The sequence below is a fragment of the Eptatretus burgeri genome, chromosome 14, assembly GCF_056783735.1.
Source record: "Eptatretus burgeri isolate ZD-2024b chromosome 14, Ebu_testis_v1, whole genome shotgun sequence".
Taxonomy (NCBI): domain Eukaryota; kingdom Metazoa; phylum Chordata; class Myxini; order Myxiniformes; family Myxinidae; genus Eptatretus; species Eptatretus burgeri.
The window spans coordinates 27,614,351-27,626,468 of NC_140974.1; the positions used below are offsets into that span (position 1 = coordinate 27,614,351).

The 12,118-nt window shown below is 46.6% G+C and overlaps 1 protein-coding gene across 22 annotated transcripts in view; it reads right to left on the reverse strand.

Moving 5' to 3' along the window:
* The window catches only part of LOC147012859 (disks large homolog 1-like), a 295,559-nt gene that overhangs the window by 140,290 nt on the left and 143,151 nt on the right, over positions 1-12,118 (reverse strand). The gene's annotated exons all lie outside the window — the stretch shown is intronic.

The following is a 12,118-nucleotide window of genomic DNA, read 5'->3' on the forward strand; positions in this document are numbered from 1 at the left end:
TCGCACATAAGATACATGTCCAGACCACCCAATCAACTAAATTTGACATTTCTGTCCAGGCGCGATGAACAATCTGGATGCAGATTTCATTGATTTGGAAATTTCTGCAATGGGACCTACATTTGATGGCATAACCCCATTCATAACAGATGCTGGTATTATTTCATTCTCGCCTCAGGGAAATTTGGAGAAAACTGGAGATACACATGAGCGGTGTACCGGCTAAGAGTCGCTGGTCCGCTCACCTACCGGAAGAAAAATTGATTATAACCAGTTATCCAATTCTGTCAAGTTGAGGCTGAATTCTGATGACATTCATGATCAGATTTTTCCAAACATCCCTATTCTGCACTGCTTTTCCAAGCTATGGCAGAGACAGCTTAGTTTCAGCCATTACCCCCATTCAGAACCCCCATCCATCCAGTGCATACAAAGTCTGACTTCTTCTTTTCCCTTCAACCTGATCTTTTCCCTTCAACTTCAACCATCATCCAAAATAAACCAGTCATAAATTTTACACGATAAATTGAATCGAGTACACATGTGTGGTACCCTTCCCTGACATGGTCTCCTTCCAAAAGTCTATGTTGTCCCATACTGGTGTGGTAAAGATGACACGCTGAATGCCTTATGGAAAAGCATCATCTCCCAAATTTATCTGCTACTTTGCTAAAGCTATGTTGTGCTCTTGTCAGGTCAGGCCAGATCAGATCTGTGACTTGTCGCAGGTACCATGTAAACCTGTACCAACCTGTTTCATGGTCGGGTTATCAGTGACTAAACCATCTCCACCACCAGGTTTCCTGGTGAGGAGGGTGTCTGGATATGGATACCCAGTAGGATTAAAAACAAAACCTGTCAAAGAGCGGAGGAGCTCCTTGTGAGCCAACGGCCATCCATAATCTGGTGCCCAACTGTGTCTGAAGAGATCCTCCTGCAGTTGGGTTACATTTTTCGATGATGTTCATGGCAGGATTTGCACTGTGGCCACTGTAAAACACTTCATTCCACAAAAAACAAAGAAAACTGAAAACCCACTCTGTGGGAGTACCTACTGTGCAGCTGCCCTTCACAGGGCAGCTCACGAGGTGAAGGGATTGGGGCAAAGCCTTTGGGACCCTGATTCTTTGATGATAGTCGGAAGAGCACGGGGCAAACTTCTTGGGTCAAGTTGTGATGGTGTGTGGCGGGGTGGTGCTGAGGTGTCGTCCACCAGACGGTGGTCTCCATGGGTTAACCTGAGGCAGTCCCTTTGGGTGGGTGGCTGAAATATCCTATCCCAAAGAAAGGACGATCACCTGTCACGACTATCACATGAGCTCCAGATTTTGAACATCCGTATTGCAGCACTCTGAGGTTCAGAGACCGGATAGTGGTGAGATCAAAGCGGGTGGTTACCCATACTAGTGGTCTGGTCGCTCTGATGGTTACCATGCCCAAAGAGTTGCTGGAGCTTTGTTCAATAAGCTGACTCTCATGATAATTGAAGTAACACCAGTCCACGAGCGTATGAGAATGAAGATTTGTCACTCATTGGGTGCCATTTCCCTGGTCTCCGGATATGCTCCGACTGAGGCGAGTGAACTCACTGTGAAGGAGGCATTTTATGCCATGCTTGAGTGTGTAGTTTATCTCTGCCCCAGGCGAGATACTCTTCTTTGTCTTGGGGGATTTCAATGCATTGACTGGAACTGACATGGATGGTGATGAGACATGTTTTGGTCCCCATGGAACTAGAACTGTGAACCAGAATAACAGCAAGTTCTTTGACTTTGCAAGAAGTCATGGACTTACGGTGGATGGTTCAAGTTTTCAGTGCCTACAGCCTCATCACTGGACTTGTTACTCCAACGCTGGCGGTGTAGCAAAGGAGAATGACGATGTGCTTCTTGATGGTTGCTGGAGGATACGCCAGAACTGCAGAGTCTACCGGAGTGCTCAGATCCTCAATACTGACAACAGGCTTGTTGTAGCAACTCTGAAGTTGCAACTCAAATGGATGAGAATGGTACCATCCCAGCGTAGGCTGGATGTTGGAAAGTTCAAGGATGAAAGGGTAGCTGAGGAGTTTGTGAACAGGTTGAGTGGGGATTTCAGAGTCTGGGTGTCTTGGGAATACTGCAGAGTTGTGGAGAGCCCAGTGTGTGCCCCGGTTAGAATAGGTACACCGTATCCCTGCGTGTCGTAAGAGGCGACTAAAAGGGTTGGCGTCAGGAAGGGCATCCAGCCATAAAAACATTGCCTCAAAAGGAAACCATGATGAGTACAACTTATGGGCAGGGTACAGCCCGAAGTACCCCGTGGGGGTCCTCACCCCCTCTCATTAAAACTCAAGGTGGGGAACCTGATCAAAGCAAGGGGGGAAATTTTTCCATTTATGACGGCCAATCGTCTGATTCCTCACGTGGAGATCGGTTTCTGAGGTTTGGGACATGGAATGTAGGGACAATGACAGGGAGATCAGGAGAAGTGGTTGAAACATTGGTCAGAAGAAGAGTGGACATATGTTGTGTGCAGGAGACACGATGGGAGGGAAGTAGTGCGAGAATGGTGAAGAGTAGGCAGGGACAGAAGTATAAGTTTATGTGGCAAGGGTGCCCGGAAGGCATGCATGGTGTTGGTGTCATGTTTTCTGAGGAGTTTGTCGACAGTGTAGTGAGTGTGACTCGAGTGAGTGAAAGGATGATGATGGTGAGAATTGTGATCGGAAAGCTCTTAGTGAACGTCATCTCAGGATATGCCCCGCAGGTTGGTCGAAGCGATGAAGAGAAGAACATGTTCTGGTGTGCGATAGAGAAGTTGATGGAGAATGTGAAAGATGAGGAAGTTGTTGTGGTAGGAGGAGACTTGAATGGACATGTGAGAAGGAGTACAGATGGTTTTGATGGAGTCCATGGGGTTATGGATATGGTGTGAGAAATGGAGAAGGTAAAAGGATCTTGGAGTTTTCTGATGGAGTTGATTTGTTGATTTGTAATACGTACTCAATTCCAGAAAGCAGATAATAAGCTTATTACATACACGTCAGGTAGGTCGATGACAACCATTGACTACCTAATTGTGCATAGGCGAGATAGGGGAAACCTCCGGGACACAAAGGTGATCCCATGGGAGGAGACTGTTTCACAGCACCACCTGGTTGTCTGCGATATAAGGGTGAAAGGTGTAAGGAGAATTCAGCGGGTGAAGTCCCAACCGAGGATGAAGGTTGAAAGAGGCGACAGTGAAGGAATCATTAAGAGAGAGGCTGAGTATGATGTGGTTGAGCTTGAAAGTGGTTGGATGTCAATGAAAGATAGTCTATTGGGAGCTGTTGGTGAGGTATGTGGATGGACAAAAGGACCACCGAGGCACTCGGAAACATGGTGGTGGCGTGATGAAGTTGGAAAGACGATTGAAGAGAAGAGGAAGAAGTTCAAGAAATGGCAAAAGGCAAAGGGTACGGTGGTAGAAGAGGCAGCGCATGAAAGTTATAAGGTAGCCAAGAAGGCTGCAATGAATGAGGTAGCAAAGGCACAGGAGGCCGACAGGAAAATGTTCGGAGAACGCTTGTATTCGGAAGAGGGTAAGAGAGCGGTATTCAGGATTGCAAAGCAGAAAGCGAGAGAGAGGTTTGATGTGATGGGGGTGAGTTGCTTGAAGGATGAAGTGGGACAAATCGTTGTGGACTCAAATGGAATTAAAGGGAGATGGAAGAGATATATGGAAAGGCTGTTGAATGGAGAAAATGAATTGGATAGCAACATCGAGAGTAACCCAGTTTTAGGACCAGCAGAGAAGATAACTGAGAAGGAAGTTGAGGAAGCTATAAGAGCAATGAAGAGTAGAAAAGCAGGAGGGCCGACGGGAGTTGTGGGAGATATGTTGAAGGCAGCGGGAAGTTGGGGTGTGAAGAGAATGGCAGAGATCTGTAATCTGGTGGTGAAAGAAGGCCGCATTCCAGTGGATTGGGAACTGAGTACCCTCGTCCCTCTGTACAAAGGGAAAGGTGACCCTCTGGACTGTGGCTCCTATAGAGCAATAAAGTTATTGGAGCATGGAATGAAGGTATTGGAAAGGGTGTTGGAGAAGAGGATAAGGAAGAAGGTAAAGATTGACGAAATGCAGTTTGGAGTTATGCCAGGAAGAGGAACGACAGATGCGATTTTTATTGTAAGGCAGTTGCAGGAGAAGTACATGGAGAAGAGGAAGAAGTTGTTTTTTGGGTTTGTTGATCTGGAAAAAGCATTTGATCGGGTTCCACGTGAAGTAATGACATGAGCATTGAGGAAGTTAGGAGTGGAGGAATGGTTGAACAGAGCAGTGATGGCAATGTACGAGAGAGCACGCACAGCTGTAAGGACGAAAGACGGGAACATTGGTGAGTTTGAGGTGAAGGTGGGAGTGCACCAGGGGTCGATACCAAGTCCACTACTATTTGTAGTTGTGATTGAGGTGCTGGCTCGGAGGGTAAAGGAGGGTTTACCATGGGAGCTGCTGTATGCAGATGATCTGGTGTTGATTGCAGAGAGTATGGATGGACTAAAGGAGAAGATGAACAAGTGGAAGGAATGTATGGAGGCAAAAGGTTTGAAGGTGAATATCGGAAAGACGAAGATGATGGCAAGTGGTAAAGCATGTGGTGAGGTGGAAAGGACTGGGAAGTGGCCGTGTGCTGTGTGCAGGAAGGGTGTCGGAGTGAACTCCATTCAGTGTACAATGTGTGCTGAATGGGTTCATCGAAAATGTAGTGGTGTGAGAGGGTCTTTAACCAGTGTGGCAGCTGCATTCAAGTGTAAGGTGTGCATAGAGGGAGCTGCAGATGAAGGAATTGTTGAGTTGGATCTCGGAGATGGCGTGAAGCTGGAAGGTGTGAAAACATTTTACTATCTATGAGACATGATGAATGGAGAAGGTGGATCAGACTCTTCAACGGTTTCGAGAGTGAGATGTGCATGGAAGAAGTTTCGGGAACTGAGTGGAGTGCTTACGAAGAGGGGAGTGTCGTTGAAGCTGAAGAGAAAGGTGTATGTGACATGTGTGAGGAGTACAATGATTTATGGGAGTGAGACATAGGTACTGAACATAGAGCAGCACCAAAGGCTGGAAAGAGTCGAAATGCGAATGGTTCGGTGGATGTATTGTTGATAGAGAGGAATACAAATGATGACTTGTGGAAGATGATGGGAATAGAGTCTGTGATGGATGTTGTGAAGAGAAACAGGTTGAGATGGTTGGGTCATGTGTTGAGGAAGGATGAAAGTGACAGGGTGAGAGGAGTGTTGGAAATATGTGTAGTAGGAAGCAGAGGATGGGGAAGACTGAGAAAAACTTGGCTAAAGGTGGTGGAAGAAGAAATGTGGGCACGGGATCAAGAAGGGGAGATGCAGAAAATAGGGTAAAGTGGAGAAGGTTGTCGTGGGCCGCAAGGCTAACTCCCGCTTTAGCAGGGAAAATGGCCTTAAAATGCTTGTTGTGTTGTTGTTGTGGAGTGCCTTCAAGACCACCATCTTTGATATTGGCTTGGAATCCACCATCAGGTGGGGAAGAACTTTGTCTTCCAAGGGACACTGGATACCATTGACTGGAGACACAGGGCCAGGCTGAATGGCAGAGCTGAGCTGTTCAAGGAGCTGAGGCGTAAAACTGTACATGCGCTGAGGACAGATAAGGTGGTCTCTGTGTGAGTAATCTGTGAAGGGGTAGTGCATCACATGTGGTCAGGTGATTTTCGTCCTGCTTGCAGAGGAATACGTGCAATGCGTTCCTCCAAGCCCACCCCTCGGTGCACTGCAGTGAGAGCAGAGGGTGGTGGGTTCTTGACAGCGGAGTCCAAAGTGAAAGCCTGCTGGGCCAGTTACTTTGAGTTGCTGTACCAAGCTGATCCACCCACTGTCGAGTTGGATGTCAGGGGTGTTACTGTCCCTATTGCTGACCTTCCAATCAAATGTGGTCCACATTAGTTTGTGGAAACACAGACTGCGGTGAACCGTTGAAATGGGGTAAAGCTTCTGGGATCTGTGACATCCATGCTGAACTTCTCAAGGCTGGTGTAAATGTGGTACTCATGTCATTGCATGCAGTTCTGCGCTCTGCCTGGAACACAGGCATCATCCCAACTGACTGGAAGCGGGGCCTTGTTGTCCCTCTCCGGAAAGAGAAGGGTGATCGCCAAGACTGCAACAACTACCCAGGGGTGACGCTGCACTCAGTGCCGGGCAAGGTCTTTGCTTGGATAATTATTGATAGGGGTCACCACCATCTGCTTGAGCAATAGCGTCCAGAGCAGTCAGGCTTTACACCAAAGAGGTCAACAATTGACCGAATGCTTGCTCTTTGGGCGCTCACAGAACGCAGAGGAGAGTTTCGGCAGGGGCTGCTTGCAGCCAATGTTGATCTCTGTAAAACATTTGATTCAGTGAATCGGGATGCCCTCTGGAGGATTCTTGGTCTTTGTGGGGTGCTCCCAAAAATGATCAATCTGATGTCTGAACTATACTCTGGTACTGAGAGCGCTGTGAGATGTGGTGATACCATCTCTGAATTATTACCAGTTGTTACTGGAGTTTGTCAGGTGAGAGTACTGGCCCCCACACTTTTCAGCACTTGTATTGACTGGATTATGGGGAGGATGTCGGAGAGCCCAAGCCGTGGTGCATCATTTGGAAATGTCATGGACTCCGACCTTGATTTTGCAGATGATGCAGTCATCTATGTGGAGACTCTAGTTCTGGATATCCTTTTGGGGGCCCTCGAGGTGCTGAATGAGGAGTGGGAGCCACTGGGATTGTGGGTTTCCAAGGTGAAAAACTAAGATCCAGGCTTTCAATGACATCTTGGATGCTGCTCTCCTGTCTGTACCTGTTTGTGGCAAGGATGTGGCGGTCACAGAGAGAATCACTTACCTATGCAGCGATATCCGTGTCTCTGCTGGCTGTGAGCCAGAGGTCAACAGACATTTGGGTCGGGCCTGGGGAGTCATGGATTCACTGGCTCATGCGGTGTGGCAATGCCGGTACCTGTGCGGAAGGATGAAAGTTCAAGTCTTCATGTCCTTGGTGCTTCCAGTCTAGCTCTTTGGACGTGAGACTTGGACTCTGACCAGGGATCTGAGATGGACACTTAATTCCTTTGGTACGAGGTCTCTTCGGAGAATCCTTGGCTATCGCTGGTCGCATTTTGTGTCCAATGAGCAGTTGCTGAGACTCAAATCAAATGTGTTACCTGCATTGTTCGTGAGCGTCAGCTGCGGCTGTATGGACATGTGGTTCGTTTTCCTGACACTGATCCTGCTCACCAGATTCTCTCAGCGAGGGAGCCTCGAGAGTGCAAAAGTCTAACGGGACGATCGTGTGCCTCGTGGTTGCAGCTCGTTGACTTATCTCAACGAGATGCGGAAGAGCCAGACATCTGACATCTGCCTGGGGGATGACCAAATGGAGGCCCCTGGAGTACCAATGGAAAGTGGACGCAGCGACGCGCTGCTCCAGCACATGTTCCCATACGTAACCTAACCTATACTCACCTTCCTGCTTAGGCCTAAGTCACATTTTCCACGGCGGCTGTGGGGTCTCCATAATCTACGGCCACTAGCAATTATACGGCGGCCGCAGCATTTCCACGGTCACACAATGTAGCAGTCACATATGTTTTTATTTTTCGGGGAGCCACACGGCGTATTTAGAAATTGTGGAGACCGAAAACGTGGGGTTGCCGTACGGTCTTTGATTTGATGTCGCACGGTGACCTTAAGGGGGCCCTGCGGCGGCCATATAATTTTCAAGGAAGACACAAGGTAGCCTCAAGATGCCTGCAAGGCGACCGCAGGGGGGCCCTAAGGCGAACGTGCGGCCAGACGGACGGTAACAAATGGGGTAATATATTTTTTTTTACCAGTTTTTTTTCAGCTTGTCGAATTGTTACGGCGAGCGTAGAAATGAAAAAAGTTATAACTCCATGTTATAATTCCACGGCGACCCCTACAGCCTGTAAAATATAGCTAAATGGCGTAGGGCCACCCTGAGGCCACCGCAGAAACTCTGCGGCCGCCGCACGTTTCTGTCAATTCAGAGGGCGTACGGCCGCCGTATCCTCCCCGTAGAGCAAATGTGACTTAGGCCTTACCAGCTCAATCACCTTGTTAAACATGAGTGGGCTGAGAGCACTTCCCTGCCTCAACCTGATGTTCATGCTGAAATCATAAGATATCCCAGAACCAACTAAAACTCTTCCTTCATCCCCTTGTACATCCCTTCCACGAACCTGACTTCTTCTTCCGGCACTCCCATTCATCTCAGTGTTGTCATCACCGTCGATCTCGGGCCAGTGTCGTGGGCCTTCTCCAGATCCAAAAATCCCAATGCCATCTCACTTTGCACCTCCAACCTCTTCTCCACCAGCTTCCTCAGCCAGAACATCCCATCCGTAATCCCCTTACCCTTTTGAAACCCCTGCTGCTCTTCTCCGATCTCCATCTTCACACCTTCTCCATCACGCAATTATGCAGACCATAGCAACAGGTAGCTCAATTTGCATACGCGCGCCATTTCTCATTCAAACCTCACATCATTACCGAACCGACGCTCACCTCAGACCTTCACCATACTGAAATATCATAACTCATCACAGCTCCAAAACCTCCCTCCTCAAACCACAAGCATCACAGGCTTGTGCTCGGTTGGAACATGCTCCCCCACCACTGCCTTACAATCCATAACCCTCCACAACTGTCGCTTCCTTTCCACCACCAAATCCAATTCTGTTCTGTGTTGTCCACTCCGAAAGGCAATCTTGTGGTTTTTCCCACTTTTGAAAGAATGAACCAGCTATGACCATCCCATTCCTCACCATAGCGTCCACCAGCTCTCAACCCTCTCTATTCCTCGTTCCTCAACCAAATTCACCAAAGCATTCCACTTCCCCTGGCTCTGCTACTCCCATATACGCGTTATAGTCCCCCGCAATGCACGGAATCACATCCAGCTCAACCATTCTCATCATCTCCAGAGTGTCCCTGCATTCCTGCTTAACTGCCCCAGTCCTTCCCGTTTGTGGCCCATAAACCAACATAACACACACCATTTGCCTCTGTATCACCACCCTATTCGTCCCTCCCATATTTCCCCTCTGACCACCTGCTTGATGATCTCTTTCGATACTATTATTCCGACACCATTACTCCTTCCATCCCGATCCATATGCAATAGCTTGTATCCTCCTACCAACCTCCTTGCCCTGTCTCCTTTCTATTTGGTCTCCTGCACATATAACACTTTCAAACACCTTCTCTGCATCATCTCCATCACTTCGACCTCGACCCCTCTTCTCCCCGCCCCCCATTGATCCCACATTCAAACCACCGAGCCGGACCTCGCTTCTGAATCACTGCCTGCCTAACAGAGCTAATACCACCTTGGATAATTTGAGACATTCAGGTCATCAATCAGCAGTGCTGCTCTGGCTGACCTGCTGGACCTACTGCACTACAGACTCGTGTTTAATCGCGCGTTTACTCTCGTGCATCATCACGTGCGTCAATTTTTGTCAAGGGGCGTTGGTGATCCCGAACCTGGAAATAAATAAATAAATAAATTTTACAAATGAGAGAAAGAAGAACAGAATAGGAGTACAGGTATCCCCCATTTAACGAAGGGGTTATGTTCCTTTACAACACCTCTTTATGCAAACCTTAGTTATGCTGAAGGGGGTTTTCCATTATTTCCGATCGGAAAATTACACTTCATTTCTTAACCGGAATGTTTCGGTCTAAAAGCAAAGCCCTATGCTTGGTATAATGATGGTTTTAGTTGCATCTTATTTTCCTTATACATATTATTTTCCTAGTAAATAGAAACAGTAACACAATAATAAGGTTAATCGAGTTGGCACACTTAGCAAAGCAATATTGAGTCCAAGTTTAAATTAGTTTGCCCGATCCCAGAAAAGATGAAGAAGAACTGTCACCCCACAGCGTTTGTATCTCTTAAGCAAAATAAAAAGAAAAACCATTTTCATTTACTGATATATTTTGCAGAATAAAAACCAATAAAGACAAACTAGGATAACAAACCGTAGATAAAAATTATTTTGAATTTATTAGTTTAAATTCCATTTAACATTGATGCAATAGCACTGCGAGAAGCTCGTGATGGCGACGTCATGACATTTGGCTCAAGTCGCAGACCAGGTGTACGTCATCATCACTCCTGACCACTTTCAATAAGGACTCCATCACAGAACATTCGATCACATATTAAAACCATCACAGAACAAATTGATTGAACAAATAACCTTTTCTTGGAAAAATTGCTTAAAATACTGGTTTGTGAAAAATATCATTTTTTTAAAGAAACGATTTTCTGATTGCTACTTCTTTTCCTTGTTGCTGAATGATATTTCATAATTTAGGTAATTACAAAAAAACAAGAACCATAGATTCAAAGTCAACACTGAACTTGCACTCTTCACCAGTGCGTCATAAGAGAAAGAGCCACACTCATTGGTAGCTAATTTACTGTTGTGCCATCACGATATTACATACATCATTCGCTCCATAAACATAGGCCATATATTTATTAATTCTATATTAAACATGGGCATGACACAATGTGTTCAAACAAGTCAACATTAACTACGTAGGTTTGCTGCACTGAACTACATTAACTACGTAGGTTGATGTCCCAAATCTTGTCCATGGAACTTAAGTTTCCTACAAATTGCTTGGAGACTCAAAAATCCCAATAGTGTAGTTTTTCGCACCAGAACTAAATTATCAAACTACCATGACCTGGCTCACTACTGTGGGGTTTAAAAGCTTGAGAGATTGAGGGATGGGGTGGGAAGAGGGTAGGATTAAAAAAAAAACCCCAAAAACGAGACAACCCCTACAGTGAGACAACATTCAAGTGAAACACCAAGTAGAAGGAAATTACAGGAGCTTTACATCCCTCAGCCTTCCAAACAGATGCCATAGATAGGTTACGGAGATGCCAAATGCAGCAGTTCAAACATGCGGTGCTCAGATACTGGTATCCCAGCAACAGTTTCTCTGGTAACTCACCCTATTAACCGCTTCCTTCCCACCCACATGGGAGTCGAGACATCGACGTGCTGCAAGCAATGCGCTTCCCACCCACGCACTTCACCAGCCATTTCATTCAACTGCTCAGCACGAAATGACTCGCTCTCTATGATCCAACCCCACAACCAACCATCCTCCACCACCCCACCTCCAAAACATCCTCCCCACCCCCCCCCCCGCACCTCCAAAACGTCCCTTTTAGAATAAAATAATTGCTATCACATTATCACGTGACCATTTAACCTGGTTATTGCAGTGATGAGGCTGCTAGGATGGCCTAAAAGAATGCACACTCGTCTCAAAGATGTCCAGACTGGGTTTGAATCTCGAGCAGCAATAAACTGTCTTCCCGGTGTTTAATCGAAGTGTGTGTCGTTCCTTGGCTAGACATTAAGCTGGGTGTCCATCCGCCGACATAAGTTGGTCGAGGTTAAAGATCCCTCGGTGACCTTTGCGAAGAGTCCGCCAGTTATCGCCAGCATCCTGAACAAATTACAAATTCCTTCCCTAACTATTGCTGGGAAGGCAAAGGCAAACCACCTCATATAACCCTTGCCAGGAAACTGCTTCAGCAGCACTGAGGCTCTGTGACAGAGTATGGTACACCAGAAGCAGAATTGCAGTGATTTTATCGATGAACACATCAAAGTCTATCGATTATTCGCATCTCTTTTGAGATTGATTTTTGGTCACATGCCAAAACCATTCCATAAAAAGATGGTGCATGAAAATATTATGTAATGAAAATGAATTGCAAATACTCCCAGAGGCGAGGAATTATCACACAATCCTCGGATAGTGACCAAGACGGGTGTATAATGGGGGCAGGACCAATTGTTTGGCTCTGTCGCCAGCCACAAACATAAAACAGTATACCGAGAAAGGGCAATGCACACATTTCGTTACTTTTGTCACAACGAACGTGGTGCTTTGTTGTGCAATGCAGAGAAGAGTGATGGAGTTGACCTTGGGGTTTAACAGATGAAAGGAACAGCCATTGTTGAAAGGTATGACAAACTTCACGTACTTAAGGCAAAGCAAATTATACACTCCTTTTCA